The 16,514-nt window shown below is 38.3% G+C and overlaps 1 pseudogene; it reads right to left on the reverse strand.

Moving 5' to 3' along the window:
• Positions 1-39: 39 nt before the first annotated feature.
• LOC118635338 lies at positions 40-15,893 on the reverse strand (annotated as a pseudogene).
• Between the last annotated feature and the right edge of the window lie 621 nt (positions 15,894-16,514).

Genomic DNA, 16,514 nt, shown 5'->3' on the forward strand with positions numbered 1-16,514 from the left:
TTCAGAGTGTAGAGCCAGGCAATCGCTGGATTCTGAAGTCTACTTTGTTGAAGGTGTCAACGACCTAAGAATTTTATAATTAATCTTTTGAAAGAATGTTAAGCATTCAGAACCCTTAATATGTACATTTTTGTTCAAGGAAGGAAGTGGTTTGGTACTTTCATTGCAATGAGAAGACAACTTTAAATATTTAGAAACAATGACTTCCTGGTCATCTTTCCTTAAAGACCAAAATTCTTTAAAGCTATAGCATTTCAGATGAACAATGAGAACCCTGGGTAGCCTACTGAATTTTTGCATTGAAACTGAAGTCTTGTGATTACACTTCCCACATTTATACTCAAGCTCTTCTGCTCTAAAGAAAAGATCAAAAGTAGATTGAATAGATAAAGGATGTGTTTTTGTTCCTTATGGAAGGTTAATGAAGAGACAATTATACACTTGTCTTGAGAATAACTTGACCACAGACTTTACAAATAATAGAGTGCAGCAACTGAATCTCAAAATTAGTGATGACAGGACAAACAAGCAGTTTGGTGACAGCATCGTCAGCAAAACTGTTGAGGTGAATTTTCTTCCGTAGATTCAATTTTAGTTTTCCAAATTGTTTCACTTTTCCATGTTTTCTTTCATCTGATCTAAACAGTGACCTAAAACCTCATGAGCATCATTTTGTGTGTTGTCAGAGAATCTCTGCAATTGTTGAAAGAGTATGTTTAATATTGACAAGTAATTCTTATTGATCTTTATGCTGGAAATATTTTTCAAAACAAGCAAATGTAACAGGCACATGCTAAGGGCATCAAAGGGAATTTTATTGCATGGAAAACCTTGACAGAGTACATCATAAGCAAAGGATGAAACTGGAAATAGGAATTGTAAAACTGCATTAATAACAGGTGTTTGTCAAATTAGGGGGGCCTTGAAATAATTTTGCTGGGTAAAAATCAAAGATCACTTGAGTCTTGTCCCACTCTGGGTCATCCTCTCTACAATGGTTCCAACTGAACTGTCAAATATATTTTCTCAGAGATAGTTTGGAGAAAACAAGTGCCATCTATGTAAGAGTTTCCAGTAGCCTTGGTCTTGGGTAAAAGTCCAAAATCTAATTTCTTACATTCTTTTAACTCTTTTAATCACATTTATTCCTTCTCATCATGGATTGCTGACATCAAGGAATTTTTCTGGGATTTCTTTTTTCTTCCAGATTATTCTCTTTCTGGAATTTCTCATATATCTCTGAAACAGATGATGTAATGCTTTTTCTTTTCCCCCATTAATTTTCTAATATTTTTTACAGGTAAGTATTGATGATTCTTATGTATATAAAGACATTTTCTAAGGGTCAGGTGTTGTACTTCCTTCTCCTATCTCAATAAGCCCACTCCTTCACTTCTTATACATTTTGTTAAATAGAATTTTGTTGATTTTCTTCTGTGTTTTTGTGCTGGCAAAGACACCCCCATTCCTATCAAGTCTCATAGGTATTTGAAGATTATTTTTATGGATAAACCACAGAACTTATATGCATGCATGCATGAACAATGGACATGCACAACAAAGTTTGGGACAGGGCGGGATGGAGGGGGAGGGGGCATCAGTGGGGGAAAAAGGAGAAACATCTGTAACAAAAACAAATTAATTAATTACATTGAGAAAATCAAGAAAAATTACTTAATCTATCAGAGAAATGTTTGATTTAACTCAAACTCTACTCCCGTACACTAAATCTCTTTTCCACTGCAATACTAGATTAAGTCTGTATTAATTTCCCCACTTCAATGGAAATCATTATATACTTCGAAGGCTTTCAATACATAGGTGAAGAGCATAATAAACAGTGTATCAAGTGTATGCATATAATATACTTATCCTCCTTTCATAGAATGACACCACACAGTAACCACAATAAATGAATTAGTAAGTGGGAGACACTATATGGCCCTCAATCCAATAACAGATGAATATCTCTATTTTTTGAAATCCTCACCCAAGAATAAGTTTATTGATTTTAGAGCGAGGGGAAGGAGAGGAAGGGAAAGAGGAGAGAAAGAGAGAGAGAGAGAGAGAGAAACATCTATATGCGAAAGAAACATTGATGCATTGCCTCCTGTATGTGCCCTGATAGGGGATCAAACCCACAACCTAGGTATGTGCCCTGACTGGTAATCAAACCCATGACCTTTTAGTTTACAGGATGATGCTCCAACCAACTGAACCACACCAGCCAGTGCTAGACGCATATCTCCTTTTTTGCTGTTGTTGTTAATCCTCACTCTAGGATATTTTTCCATTGATATTTAGATAAGGTGGGAGAAAGAAAGGGAGAGAAATATATATAGAGAGAAACATCAGTGTGTGAGAGACACATCGATTGGTTGCCTCCCACACAACCCCAACTAGGGCCAGGATCAAACCTACAACCAGGTGTGTGTCCTTGCCTGGGAATCGAACCCACAATCCTTCAGTCCACGGGGCAAAACTCTAACTGCTGAGACAAACCAGCCAGGCCTAGATTAATATCTCTTGATGTCTTGAAATCTAGAGGACTTCATATACTAGCCACTGATAGTTAATCAGTCTATCTCCTTCCAAATCCAGTTATGTTCCTTTCTTTCACATGGAACTGGGGGAAGTTTACACATTCAATCCCATGTTGGTTCCTAAATTACCAGTGCTTAAAGCAGGTATCAAAAATAGGCTGTCTCCAGCTCCCTCAGGCTAAGATGACCTGGTATGTTCTAAGCAACCCAAATTTTCACAATAAGAACTCAGTAATTAAATTTTTTAAGTCATGCTGAGCAAGACCATAAAAAACTCATCACAATTTTGAAAGTTTGTTAAAATGATGACTGATACTCAGTTCAAGATTGTGTTTACTATGCTCTACTACTGAACAAGCAAACATATAGTATGTAGTATAAAAGATTTACAAAAAACAGGATATGATGAGCAGATAATTTCCTGTTGGTTCCAATGTTGGCTTCACTGTTCCTGTGGAGGCATGCCCAAAATTCAAGGTCAGTAAAATTCACAGAGAGTGAAGATTTTCCCAGGTTAAAAAAGTAAAGAATTCAATGGCCAGGTGTCCTTTTGGACATTACAACAGGGGCAAAAGCAAGTCAGCACTCAAGGGTCTATAAATTTCTTACTAAGTCCTAATTAACATATTTCTACTTTATATTTCTTTTTTTGTTTGTTTTATCCTCACCAGAGGACATTTTTTCCATTTTTTGTTCAGATAGTAGAGTGCATAAGAGAGTGTGGAAGAGAGAGAGAGAAACATCGATGTGAAAGGGACACATTGAGTGGCTGCCACCCACCAGCACGACCCAACCAGGTCTGGGGACAAACCACAACCGAGGTATGTGCCCTTAGGGGGAACAGAACCCGGGTCTCTCTGGACCGAAGGCTGACACCCTAACCGCTGACCCAAACCGGCCAGGGCTACTTTCTATTTCTTAATGCATCATCATATGGCCTAGAGGAAAACTTGTTATGGTCAACAAGGGTTAAATATATATTAAACAACACTATCTCCAGGATCTTTAGCCCTTTCTTTCTCATACCTGCAATATGTTCATATTCACCTATCTAAAGCAGAATCACTGATAAATTCCCTGGGTCAGCTGGGTCGAGGAGTACTGTCATGAAGTCTTGTAGTATAATTGAACCACCAACATAAGCAAATGGGACAATCACATGAAAGAACTTTTAGCAGGCCTTAGTTCTCATACTCTCTTTTCCAGAAAGTATTATCTGAACAATGTCAGAACATACTTAATCATCAATGGGCAAGTACAAGGCATTTTACCCAGGGCTAACTATGGAATTTAGGCAAATGAGTGAGGGAGGGATCTGTTTGTGCTCCAGACAATATGGAATTCAGACTGTAGTAACCATTTTAATAATTACATTCTAGCACTATTCTTCTTCTGACTGGCTAGAATTGCTTCCAAACTCTCCTCCAATTGGTTACATTTTGACACTAACATAAAGGTCTGGCATTCACCTTCCACAAGCAAGATTAAGTCACTTTCTTGAAATAATCCCATTTCTCTACTCCCCAGTTGCCTTCCCTTCCAAACCACTAGTGACACATATACTTCAACAAGTTGGGTGTAACATAAAGGTTTATGTCAGAAAGCATTTGTCCAAGAATTGATTGGAAGTTGTTTTCTCTTACATTGTTAAATAGTCTTCCCAAATCTTGTCTATGTTATTAACTTGCTCAGAAAATCTGGTCTTTATAAGTAATAGTAAAGGAAATATTTGCTCAGTTCCTGTTCAAATTATCAAAACTTCAAAATTCCTGGAATCAATTAATGAGATTTTTTATCAAGTGTTGTGTCTCTTATCCTATATTCAGTGAAGTAGGGATTGCATCCATCCATATACAAAAGTGCATATGTATCCAAGTGAGAGGACAATCATATTTATCATGGTGGAGATGAGGCTGTAAAAACATTCAAACATAACTGCAAATTCAAGTTATCTGGATTATTTATATATAATTCTCACTGTCCTACTTTAATGCTAAGTAATAATTTAAAGTATTTCTTCTCTACAAAAAAAAAAAGGTCTTAATTGGTCCTATTTTGACCACTTGAGAAAATGAACCTATAACCCCAGAACCACATTCAGTCTGCATTAAATTTTTTGCAATTCCAGCTGATTTGTATTTACCAAAAATTGTTCTGTTCTTTCTAATGATAACTGAAATAATCTCAGCTATCACGGCACTTCCATTCTCTGCCTTAAAAAACACAGTTAAGAGACATGTATATCCAAAAACAATGTCTCTGTTCATTACTCCTTCTTCACAATTCAACCTGCTTACATTCCATTCCAGAATAAAGAGAATTTTTTGAGCCCACTGAAGTGAAGATTAAGAAACATCTTGCTGCTCTGGCCTGTTTGGCTCAACAGTTAGAGCATTGGACCGTGGACCAAAGGGTTGCAGATTCGAGTCCTGGTCTAGGTCATATACCTGGGTTGCAGGTTCAGTCCCCAGCTCCAGAGGCAACCAATCCTTATGTCATGTGTCTCTCACACATAGATGTTTCTCTTTCTCTTTCTCTCTTTTCCTCTCCCTCTCCCTCTCCCTCTCCCTCTCCCTCTCCCTCTCCCTCTCCCTCTCTCTCCCCTTTTCTCCTTGGCACTCTCTCTAAGAAAATCAATGGAAAAACATCATCAAGTAAAGATAAACCAAAAAACAAACAAACAAACAAAAATCTTGCTGATGCACAGCTGAGAGATCTAATCACTGCTTACTTTTCCTAGCACATTTTAAGCTTAAATTCCCTTCTTGATTCTGTCTCTTCATTCAAAGGCTTTGGGGGCTTTCTTTGATTGCACATTTCAAGATTTTAAACTAAAATATATCAGTTCTCAAAGACTCCACTAAAGAACATTATGTGAGTATTCTATACAGACTAAAATAAACCTCAGCAGCAGTGATATTCCTCCTTCCTTGCTACTGCCACACCAGATTCAAAACATATGGTTGCCAGCTATATTAAAAAGTTATAAAAAGCCAGTGTGGCTGGTGTGGCTCAGTTGGTTGGAGCATCGCTCCCTAGATCAAAAGGTGGCTATTTTTATTCTTGGTTAGGACACATATCCAGTTTACAGTTTGATCCCTGGTGCGGGAGGCAACCAAGCAATGTTTCCCTCTCATATCAGTGTTTCTCTCTCTAACGTCAATTAAAAAAAAAAAAAAAAAGAAAGAAAGAAAAATTTATGGCTCAGCCAGTGTTGCTCAGTGGTTTAGTGTCAACCAAGAGGTCACTGGTTCAATTCCCAGTCAGGGCACATGCCCAGGTTGTGGGCCCAATCCCCAGTGGGGGGCATGCAAGAGGCAGCTGATTGATGTTCTCTCTCATCGACGTTTCTATCTCTGTCTCCCTTTCCCTTCCTCTCTTTCTAAATTTCAATAAAGGGGGAAAACAAAAGAAAAGCTGTAGCCAGAAGTTTAAAAAAAAGTTATGAAAGCAAAAGTGCTTTTCTCTCATTTTACCCATAAACTCAGTCCATTCAAATTGATTGATCACCTACTAGTGCAACACACTATGCTACCTGCTGATCTCAAAGCATAGCCAAAAACTCAAAAAGTTGCACTATTCCTATGAGATCTGGAGGCATGAGCTATGGTGTCAAAAGCTGGCTATAAGGATAAAAAAAAATTCTGGTACAAACGGTCTGTTTTACTGTTAATTTATTAATTCACTTGACATTGATCTTCTTGGTCATTGAGTATTTGTTGAGAATCTGCTCTATGCTGTGTACTGATTTTCTGAGTGTCTGCTCCATGCTGGGTATTGTGGTCAGTGCTCTCAGGGACACAAAGGATGTTAGCATGTACTGTGCCTAAACAACATAGTCTCTAAATGTCGAGGGTAAACAGCACAATAAAAAAGGTATTTTCTTCCAGTGGGGTCAAAGGATCTGGGAAAATATTCTTTCACTGCCATTTTCTGGAGCTTGACACATAACTAGGGTGGGAGCAGTGTTTTGTAAAAGAGAAGATCTCCTGGAGTGAGATTTCTCAGGCCCTACCTCAACTCTGCAAAATGATGAGGCTTAGTCTCATCTTTATGGAGCAAATGAGAAATTGGCACTTGGGAATAATGTCTGACAGCCCCCAAATCCAGAAACCCAGGTTATTAATTCTATATTAAGATCATTTAATTAGAATTTTTGAGGTTTTTGGAGCATTTACCCTCTGTAACCTATATTTGTATTTCCCACCATTCATGCTTTCATAATTGCAAGAGCAAAAAACATTGAGAATTAATGAGAGTACACCTTTTAAATTTGAACATGCATTCTTCATTCCCAAAACATTCATCACAAAAAGAGGAAATTTGGAGGCAGTTACAACCCAGAGGCACAAAAATAAACCCTAGAAGGCCCTTTAGGCTCAATGACTATGAGAAAGTAACATCTCTAGGTTAGCTGTTTTTCATTGACATTAATTACAACTGTGATCACAGATAAAATCAAATACATGATTTTTGTTTTGTTTTGTTTTATTTACTGAAAAGGTGGGGGTCAATGTATAGAAGTGGTTTGGTACAAGTGATGAGTTTTAATTATCATTTTATTTCATAATTTCTTACGTTTGAAACATGCGGAAAGAACAAAGATATACCTAGAATATGGTGAGTGGTTTCAACTCAGTTACCCAAGCGAGTCTCACTGGATAGAAATGATGAAGGACCCAGGAGGTACTGTGCAAGTTCCTATGGACAGTAAGTAGAAAAGACTGGGCCAGATAATTACAATGGAAGATTCCAATAATTTCTATATATCCCCAATAATACCAGGCAAGAGCTCTGAAAAACCAAACAACTTCAACTAACATTTATTTTTATAGTTTTATTGTTGGCAATATTACAGATGTCCGCCAACTTTGCCCCCCTTTACCCACCTCTTCACAGGCTCCACCCTCCTCCCTCTGGGCTTCACCACACTGGTGTCTGTGTCTGTGGACTATGCATATATGTTCTTTGGCTAATCTCTTCACCTTCTTTCATCCAGTCCCCCTGCCCATACTCCTCTCCTCTAACCTCTGTCAGTATGTTCCATATAGCCATGCCTCTGTTTCTACTTCGTTTGTCAATTTATTTTGCTCATTACATTACACATATAAGTGAGTTCATATGGTCCTTGTTTTTCTCTGACTGGCTTATTTTGCTTAGCATAATAATCTCCACATCTTTTTATACTGTCGAAAAAAGTAAGCATATCTTCTTTTTTAAAGCCGCATAGCATTCCATTGTGGAAATCTACTACAGCTTTTTTATCCACTCATGTACTGATGGGTACTTGGGCAGATTCCAGATTTCGACTATTGTAAATAACACGCTATGAATATAGCGGTGCATATATTCTTTCTGACTGGTGTATCATGATTCTTAGGATATATACCCAGAAGTGGGATCACTAGGTCAAAAGGCAGTTCCATTTTTGATTTTTTAAGGAAAGTCTGTATTGTTTTCCACAGTGGGTGTACCAGTCTGCATTCCCACCAACAGTGCATGAGGGCTCCCTTTTATGCACATTTTCACCAGCACTTGTTGTTCGTTGATTTATTGATGCTAGCCATTCTAACAGGTGAAAGGTGACATTTATTTTAAACTAAACATAGTGACTTTGGATAAGGCAATTCAACTATCAGAGACCATTAAACTAACTGGAAAATACTCATCTAAGCTTCCTTTGAAGACTCCATTCTATAATTATGATTCTATCTAGAATATACTTAAAAAGCATATTGGGTTTTCCAAGACAGTCCAAATAAAAGATATTTTATCCACCATAGATGACATGTATCAAATTTTGGCTTAGAAATTACAGTAGCCATTTAAAAATATCAGAGAGTGAATAGATGAATACGCTGGGTTTGACAAATGGGAAGAAAGGATTCTCAAACCCCATAAAGCATTCATCTATCCATTCATTCCCTAAACAAATATGTATGGCATACTAGCAAACACTGTATTAGACTTCAGGTACAGAATAATAAAAATAAAACAGCATGCTCGTATAAAACTGTCATCCTAGCAGTGAAACAGAAATAATACACACATAAAATATATAGAATATGAGATGGCAGTAACTGCTAAGGAAAAAAGGAGGTTAGGGGAATAGGATGTGCCAGTGGTGGTGAGAATATGCTTGCTGCCTTATACAAAGTGGTCTGGGAAGGTCTAAGTAATAATGATGACACAACAGGGTCTTGAAGAAATTGAAGGAGCAAATAGATAGATGCTGTGTTCCAGGCAGGAGGAAGAATGAATAAAAAGGCCCTCAGTTGGGAGCATGCTTGGCATGTTAGAGCAGAAAGCAGACCAGTGTTGCTAGAGAACAGTAAACAAATTTGAAGGGAAAGAAGGTGTGAAAGTTTTGTAAAAGAGCAGGAGAGTGAATGCAACAATAACCTTTCTGAGTAGCACAAAGGGTCAACTGACGTTAGTAGTCATGAATTTACAGTGAGACCAATCAGCGTATTTGTGTTTTTCCTCCAGCCACCTCCAGCTGCCCAGCTGCCATGGTGCAAATGTACAATAGGCAGAGTCTTGACTTTAATTTTGCTTGAGATTTTGCCATTCATAAATAACCAATTAAGAGGAGAAAGGGAGCTGACGGTGCAGAGAAGGGAGTGATTAGAAATATGGACCAGAAAGCCTAAATCTCAAAATATATTGGGATGGGTAGATGGGGTAGAAGCATCAGGGGCCAGGAGTTCTGCTCTCGTTTCAGTAGCTGTAATTCTGCTCCCTGCTTCTAAGCAATTGTCAATCACTTGTAGACTTCCTTCTCCAATTATCCTGCCACTTTCCTTTGTGTTCTATTCATTCTCACCCTGGTTCCAAAGCTGGAAGTAACTAATGAGAATGGGGGTGGAAAATTGCATGTTAGGAGTATGTGGACAGGGTTAGAGACAGGCATGATCAGATAAAGGAAGGGGAAGGAAAACAATCCCCTCTTTTTTTACTCTCCCAAGTCTGGGTTAAAGGTCAGCACATCAAGAGGTACATTGCTTCTAATCTAGAGCATTAGCAATTAAATCCTCTCAAGATGTTTGGTCCCAGCTTCAAAATTATTGGCTTTTCAAAATGATTGGATCAGGTCAGACTCTGCTTTCTGTGGTTTAAAGGTGCATTTCTGCACTCAGCAAATGGCCAAATCATTGTATATCAGAGAAATGTCATTACTTTGTCTCTTGACATACACTGCTCATGCATCTCTCCATAGGAGGATCTGACCAAAATGGGACAAATTCCCTAGATTGGAAAATTGTTTTCATGAAGTATTTTCTAGAGACAATTTTGTCAAAGCATTTTTGATGCATTTGTTGTTCTTTTAAAATTATTATGCTAGTACTATTAATAACACATAGTTGATTAAGATATTAGAATATAAATTATTTTCCAGACATTAAATATGATTTCATTAAGAATGGTCTTTCATGAGAAAGTGAATACTTGTTACATTGAAATCATGATAAATGAGGCTTCGTGGGAATCAGTTCATTTTCTCCTATTACAACCTTCCTAGTATATTTCAGCACTTTCTTCTAAGTATTGCATTTATTTGTTTATTCACCTAAAACCAAAATATTTGATGATAGTTAGTTAACTCCAAAACTGACTATGAGCAAGATCCAAAGATGAAGCAATAAAATATTCATGGCCTCAGAAAGGTTGTAAAATAAATATATAAAAAATGGCAGTACATGGAAAAAACATATTAAGTAAAATTCAACTAGTGTTATTTAAGAGTCCAGGTATTTTCTATCATCTCAGCTTCTTGTAGCATTTCCTCTCTTCATAGAATTGCCTTATAATCTCCCTACTTCTGTCTTAGTTCTACCCTTCTTTTTCATACTCCGTCTGAGTCTCACTTCATTCAGAATATTGCCAGGCCTGATTTTTCCTGCCTCAAAATTCACAAAACATTCACTTTTTGTAAGACTGCCACATAACCTGTGCTACCTTGCATTGCTGCTTCATATGTTCCCAACTACAAAGTTAATAGATAAAGGAAAACAATGGGTGTTTTTAGTCTGTATGGAGTGAAACTTTCCTTTGTCAAGGGAAATCATAAAGTTGGAGTAGAAATCCTTCAATGGTTGGGACCAAAGGACTCTAACTTTCCTTCAGAGAACAGTGTCTAAAATTTTAAAAGAGGGCTGACAAAGCAGGAAAGGTGAAATTAAATGTGATGAAACTGTTACTGGAACATCAAACTGAATATGACACAAAGACCAGGTTATATAAGACAGGGGACTGAATAAGTGAAGGTTACTATTCATCAAATATAAAATGCATACAAACTTAATAAAGGCATTCCATTAATTTTTTCCCATGGATATAATTGCAAAACAGTGTAAATCTTTTTAATTACCAGCATCTTTTACTTATACAATTTTTAAAACTACTTATCAAATGAGACTTTTTCCTTTGTCTCACAATATTGGCAAATTAGGAACAAGAATCACATTATATAAAAATTGCTACACTTGTGAAGAATATTGATAGCTTTCAAAGATTATCTGAAAAAAAATTTATTAATAGGGAGCACTGTGATATTTCCCCTGCTCCTATGTCCAAGTCAAATGTGGGGATAAGATTGGGGTATTATTTTCAAAAGAGATGTGTGATTACATCTCACACCCTAACTGCATACTTATTAAGTGGCCGAAATGTTTAAGTCCAAATTCATGTACTAGAGTGTGAGAGACTTGAGTGGGGGGTAGGGTTGGGGGGACCTGACATGTTTACTATGGCAGTGGATAAGCAAAGAAACTTGTGCCTGGTTTAAACTAAGAAGTCATGATACAGAATGAAGCGGCCCCCATGACAGGGCAAGATGAGGCAATAGTGAACACAAGTTCCACTCCCCCTATTTGAAGAGGAAATGGTACAAGATTTGATAACTATTTGGAAAATACTAGTACTATAACCTCATGAAGAAAATCATCCCAAAGAAACTGCAAGAAAAAGTTGACCCTCCAAGAAAGAGGCTATTAGATATATAACAAGAGAGTAGAAAATAAGGGGGAAGTTATAAAAGATTAGCTGGATTCTTGGTACTTGCGTCTATAACAAAGTCCCCATCCCCCAAAAAAAGTTTTGAGGAGATACTTTCAGAATACTAATAAAGTGCATTCTGTGGCTGTGGATCAATCGGGGATGTTTTTCGTGTCATACAACACAAGGGTGAACTATAGCATTTTCCTTTCCAAGTTAAGGAGGGCAGCAATTCAATGTATCTTCAGCTTGGTTAAAGATATAGGACACAGGGACTTCTGGTCAAGATGGTGGCATAGGTAAAAGCTGTATCTTGTCCTCCCACAACCACATCAAAGTTACAACTAAACTACAGAACAACCATCATTCAGAACCGCCTGAAATCGAGCTGAATGGAGGTCTTACAACTATGAAATTAAAGAAGCAGCCACATCAAGACTTGTAGGAGAGGCAGAGGCAGATGGGCTGCTCTCACACCCACATGTGGCAGATAAAAATCAGGAGGTTACCTCGGCTAGGAAAGTCCTCCCTGAGGACTGAGGGGTCCCCGTCCCACACCAGGTGACCCGCTCAGGGTTCCAGTGCCAGGAAGAGAAGTACCTATAACTTCTGGCTAGAAAAACCAGCAGGAACTGAGGCTCAGGGAGGCTGAGGCAGGTGGAGCCCCAGGCAGCTCCTCTTAAAGGGCCCGTGCACAGACTTATTAGACTCACTCCCTCTAAGCTTGAAGTGAAGGCAGCTCGAGGGGCGCCAGAGACATACAGAAAAGAACTGAACTGTTTGGCATTGGAGTGAGGGCTGGAGAGGGAGCTTTCTCTGGGACAAATGTGCTGTCAGAGGCCTTTGTTCCTTTGGTGAGCCCTACCCTGGGGCAGCAGACAGAAGCCATATCTGGGACTCCAGCAACCTGGCTCACACTGTTTGTCCCACCCTGGTGATTTCCTGAGGCCCTGCCCCACCCAACTTTCAGGCCCACCCAAACTGTTGCCAGTTGCTTTGCCATAGAATTGACCTGTTTTGGATCCTCCTTCAGGTTTTCCTAAATTCTTTCAGACAAGCAGCATCTGGTATCAGCTAGCCCCATACCACTTATTAAGTAATACATAGAAACAAACACAGGGAGGTAGTGAAAATGAGGAGACAAAGAAACAGGTCCCAAATGAAAGAACAGAAAAAAATCTCCAGGAAAAGAACTAAGCGAAATAGAGATAAGCAACCTAACAAATGCTGAATTCAAAATACTGCTTATAAGGATGCTCAATGAACTTAGTGAGAACTTCAGTGAACTTAGTGAGGGCCTCAAGAGCATAAAAAAGAACCAGTCAGAAATCATGGATACACAGTCAGAAATGAAGAAGGCATTAACTGAAATAAAGAATAATTTACACAGATTCAATAGTAGAGTAGGTAAAGCCAAGAAGCAAACCATCGATTTGGAATACAGTGATACCTCGGTTCTCGAACGCCTCGGATTTCGACCAAATCGGTATTCGACCAGGAGATTCGAGAAACTTTTGTCTTGGAATCCAAACAAATATTTGGAACTCGAACTTCCGAGATGAGCCGAGTTGAGCCGAATGGCGTTCATTCGGCCCAGCGCGCCTTGCTTGCGTCATCAGTGTGAGTGCAGAGAGAGAGTCACGCTTTGTGGAGAGAGTCACGCTTTGTGGAGAGAGTCACACTTTACACTGAATTTAACCCTTAGACATACTGTACACTTTTATTTCTTGTTGAGACTTATGTTTTTCTACATATTATATACAAATTAGGCCAGTAAATAGGCATTTTCTGGGGCTTGGAACGAATTAATCCAGTTTCCATTATTTCCTATTGGGTTTCATTGCTTCGGTTCTCGAACAATTTGGTTCTCGACCGTCCTCCTGGAACGAATTATGTTCGAGAACCGAGGTATCACTGTATAAGGAAGTAAAATACACCCAATCAGAACAGGAAAAAGAAAAAAGGATCCAAAAAAATGAGGCTAGTGTAAGGAGCCTCTGGGACAACTTCAAGTTTGCCAACATTCGCATCTTGGGGGTGCCAGAGGAGAAGAGCGAGAACAAGAAGTCTAAAACCTATTTGAAACAACAATGGCAGAAAACTTCCCTAACTTGGTGAAGGAAACAGACATACAGGTCCAGGAAGCACAGAGAGTCCCAAACAAGATGGACCCCAAGAGGCCCACACCAAGACACATCATCATCAAAATGCAAAAGGTTCAAGACAAAGAGAAAAATCTTAAAAGCAGCAAGAGAAAAGCAGTTAGTTACCTACAAGGGCGTTCTCATAAGGCTGTCAGCTGATTTCTCAAAAGAAACTTTGCAGTCCACAGAGAGTGGCAAGAAATATTCAGAGTGATGAAAAGCAAGAACCTACAACCAAGATTACTCTATCCTGCAAAGCTGTCATTTAGAATCGATGGCCATAAAAAGAGTTTCCCAGACAAGAAAAAGTTAAAGGAGTTCATCACCAACAAACCATTATTATATGAAATGTTGAAGGGTCTTTTTGAAGAAAAAGATAAAATATATGAACAAAAAAAAATGACAATGAATACATATCTATCAACAATGGAATCTACAAACAAAATGAACAGGCAGAACAGAAACATTCTCATAGATACAGAGAACATTTTTTGGTTGCCAGATGGGAGGGTGGTTGGGGGAATAGGTGAAAAGGGTGAAGGGATTAAGAAGTACAAATTGGTTGCTATACTGACAAACCTCAAAGAGAAGGGGGATAGGGGGTGGGAAGAAATAAACCAAAAAACTTATATGCATAACCAATGGACACAGACAACAGTGTGGGAAAAGGCAGGAGGGGGGCGGGAGTGGGGAGGAGGGGGGTCAATGGGGGAAAAATAAGGAACATCTGTAATACATTCAACAATAAAGATAAAAATAAATAAATAAATAAATAAAAGCAAAAAAAAAAAGATATAGGACACAGCTTAGTAAGAGCTGTGAGGGAACTTTACATAGCCATTTTAAAAAAATGAACTGGAAGATGTATTAAATGCCACAAATAAAAGTCCTTTATTATGCCCTTAAAATACCAATTTGAAGGATCAGTTCTCTGACCAGAAGAAATACAAAGTTGTCTTAATTTGTTCATTGTGTTTTTTAAAACTTGTCCTGAAATATCCTTCAGAACAGATTCCTAAAACTTCAATCATACCTCTAACCCCTAAAAAAAGCAATTCTCATTCATCTTCCTACTTAAGTGGTCTCTCATTCTGCATACCACATCTTTTTCCCCTTTGCTGCCATTAAAATAATAGTGTGAAGATATGTGTGAGAGAGAGAAGGAGGAGGAGAGGGAAAGAGGAAGAGAGAGAGGGAGAAGGAGAGGGAGAGAGAGAAATGCAAAATCAAAGAAAGTCAGTGTTTCCACAGTTATCTGGAGCTTTGAAGCTCCTGCTTCTGAGGTCTCTAACCCACCATTCGACAAAAACAGGGTTCTGCTTTCAGTATCGTCATCTTGGTAAGAAAAAGAACTCACAAATTCCAAATGAGGAAATGAGCAACTGCTCTGGACTTGAATTCTTGAACAGAGTCCCTCAGAGTACAACAAACCATTTCATATCTCTTCTCCCCCTGCTGATTTTTGGTGATTTTTATGTGGTGCTGCTAATACACGCCAACCTCAAAGTAAAGAAGGCAAGGATCTAAAAAGCTATGCTTCAAGTTCTGAGCTACATTTATAAAAAGTATAGACAAGGAAACATGCCACTTTGCTTCAAAGGGCCCAAGAGCCTTTAAAAATGTGTGCTGAACCTCATCCAATGACTCTGTTTCCATTTTCCCTCCATAGAATTATAGTAAAATGAAAACGTCTTTACTTGCCTTGAAAGAACCCTTAGAGAAGAAAGGAAGTCATGACTAGCCAAGCAGTAGTAGCTTTTAAAAAGATATACTAGGTTACCATTCAAACTCTCTAAACTTACAACCAATGATCAAGACCTATCTTAAGTGTTACCTTCTTCATGAAGCTATCCATCATTCTGTCAACCTAGTGCTATCATTTTCCTTCAATTCTTGTTTCTTATATTTGTGAATTTAAAAATACATATTACCTGAAGAGTATCAGGGCACATATATTCCCCCAATACATAGGTACTGAGAATCAAAATCATATACCCCACATAGCTTACTGTCTACATTAACATGAGTCTACTATTCCACCATTTTCATCAGTATAACTTTATTATTTGCAAAAACTCTTGCCCAGGAATATCCAAATTGCAAGTAGCTTTACTGTTCTTTCCAGCAACTCTTCAATACAAAGCATCCGCTGACAGTTTATACCTTTAGACTTTTTGAAACTCTTGCTTCCAAATTCCTGTCCTGCCATGTCCACCTGTTCTAACCCATTTCATATCACAATCTTAACCAATCTTAATTAAGTTCCCACCTCCCACTAGGGCAATCCTCAAATTCTCAATATCCCAGGCTTTCCCTTCCTCTCCTAAAACACTATTAGACTCTGTCAATATGGAGTTCTCCCTTATAGTGGTGAGCAATAAACTCAGCAAGTGTTTTCTTTGCAACAGGTTGTTCCAGTGATATTTTGGGGAGCCAGTATTCCACATGCCCATTCAATGAATGTTAAATCGAGTAATGAATTCATGGGGTGAAATGATGAGTTGGTTTGGATTTGGCAGGCATAGGGTAATTGTAAAAAGAATTCTTACCTTGGGGTTGAATTTGAAGCCATTGGAAGGGATTTGAATCTGATTGTTTTTATATCCCTGTTTCAAAATTACACCTTTATGGGTTTCACTTTGACTGGACACATGAGAGCACATGACCAGGCCCACCTACCCTAGTGCAGGAGCTAATTTAAAACTAACACTACAGTGGAACAGCTGCTTTTGTTTCCTTTGTGTCTACTTGTTTCTGCTCAATAGGCTAAATTATCAGTGTAATTTAGAAACCCACCTATACTTACTTGTCTCAGGATCTGTGGATAACT

This window comes from Molossus molossus, unplaced genomic scaffold, assembly GCF_014108415.1.
Source record: "Molossus molossus isolate mMolMol1 unplaced genomic scaffold, mMolMol1.p scaffold_m16_p_2, whole genome shotgun sequence".
Taxonomy (NCBI): domain Eukaryota; kingdom Metazoa; phylum Chordata; class Mammalia; order Chiroptera; family Molossidae; genus Molossus; species Molossus molossus.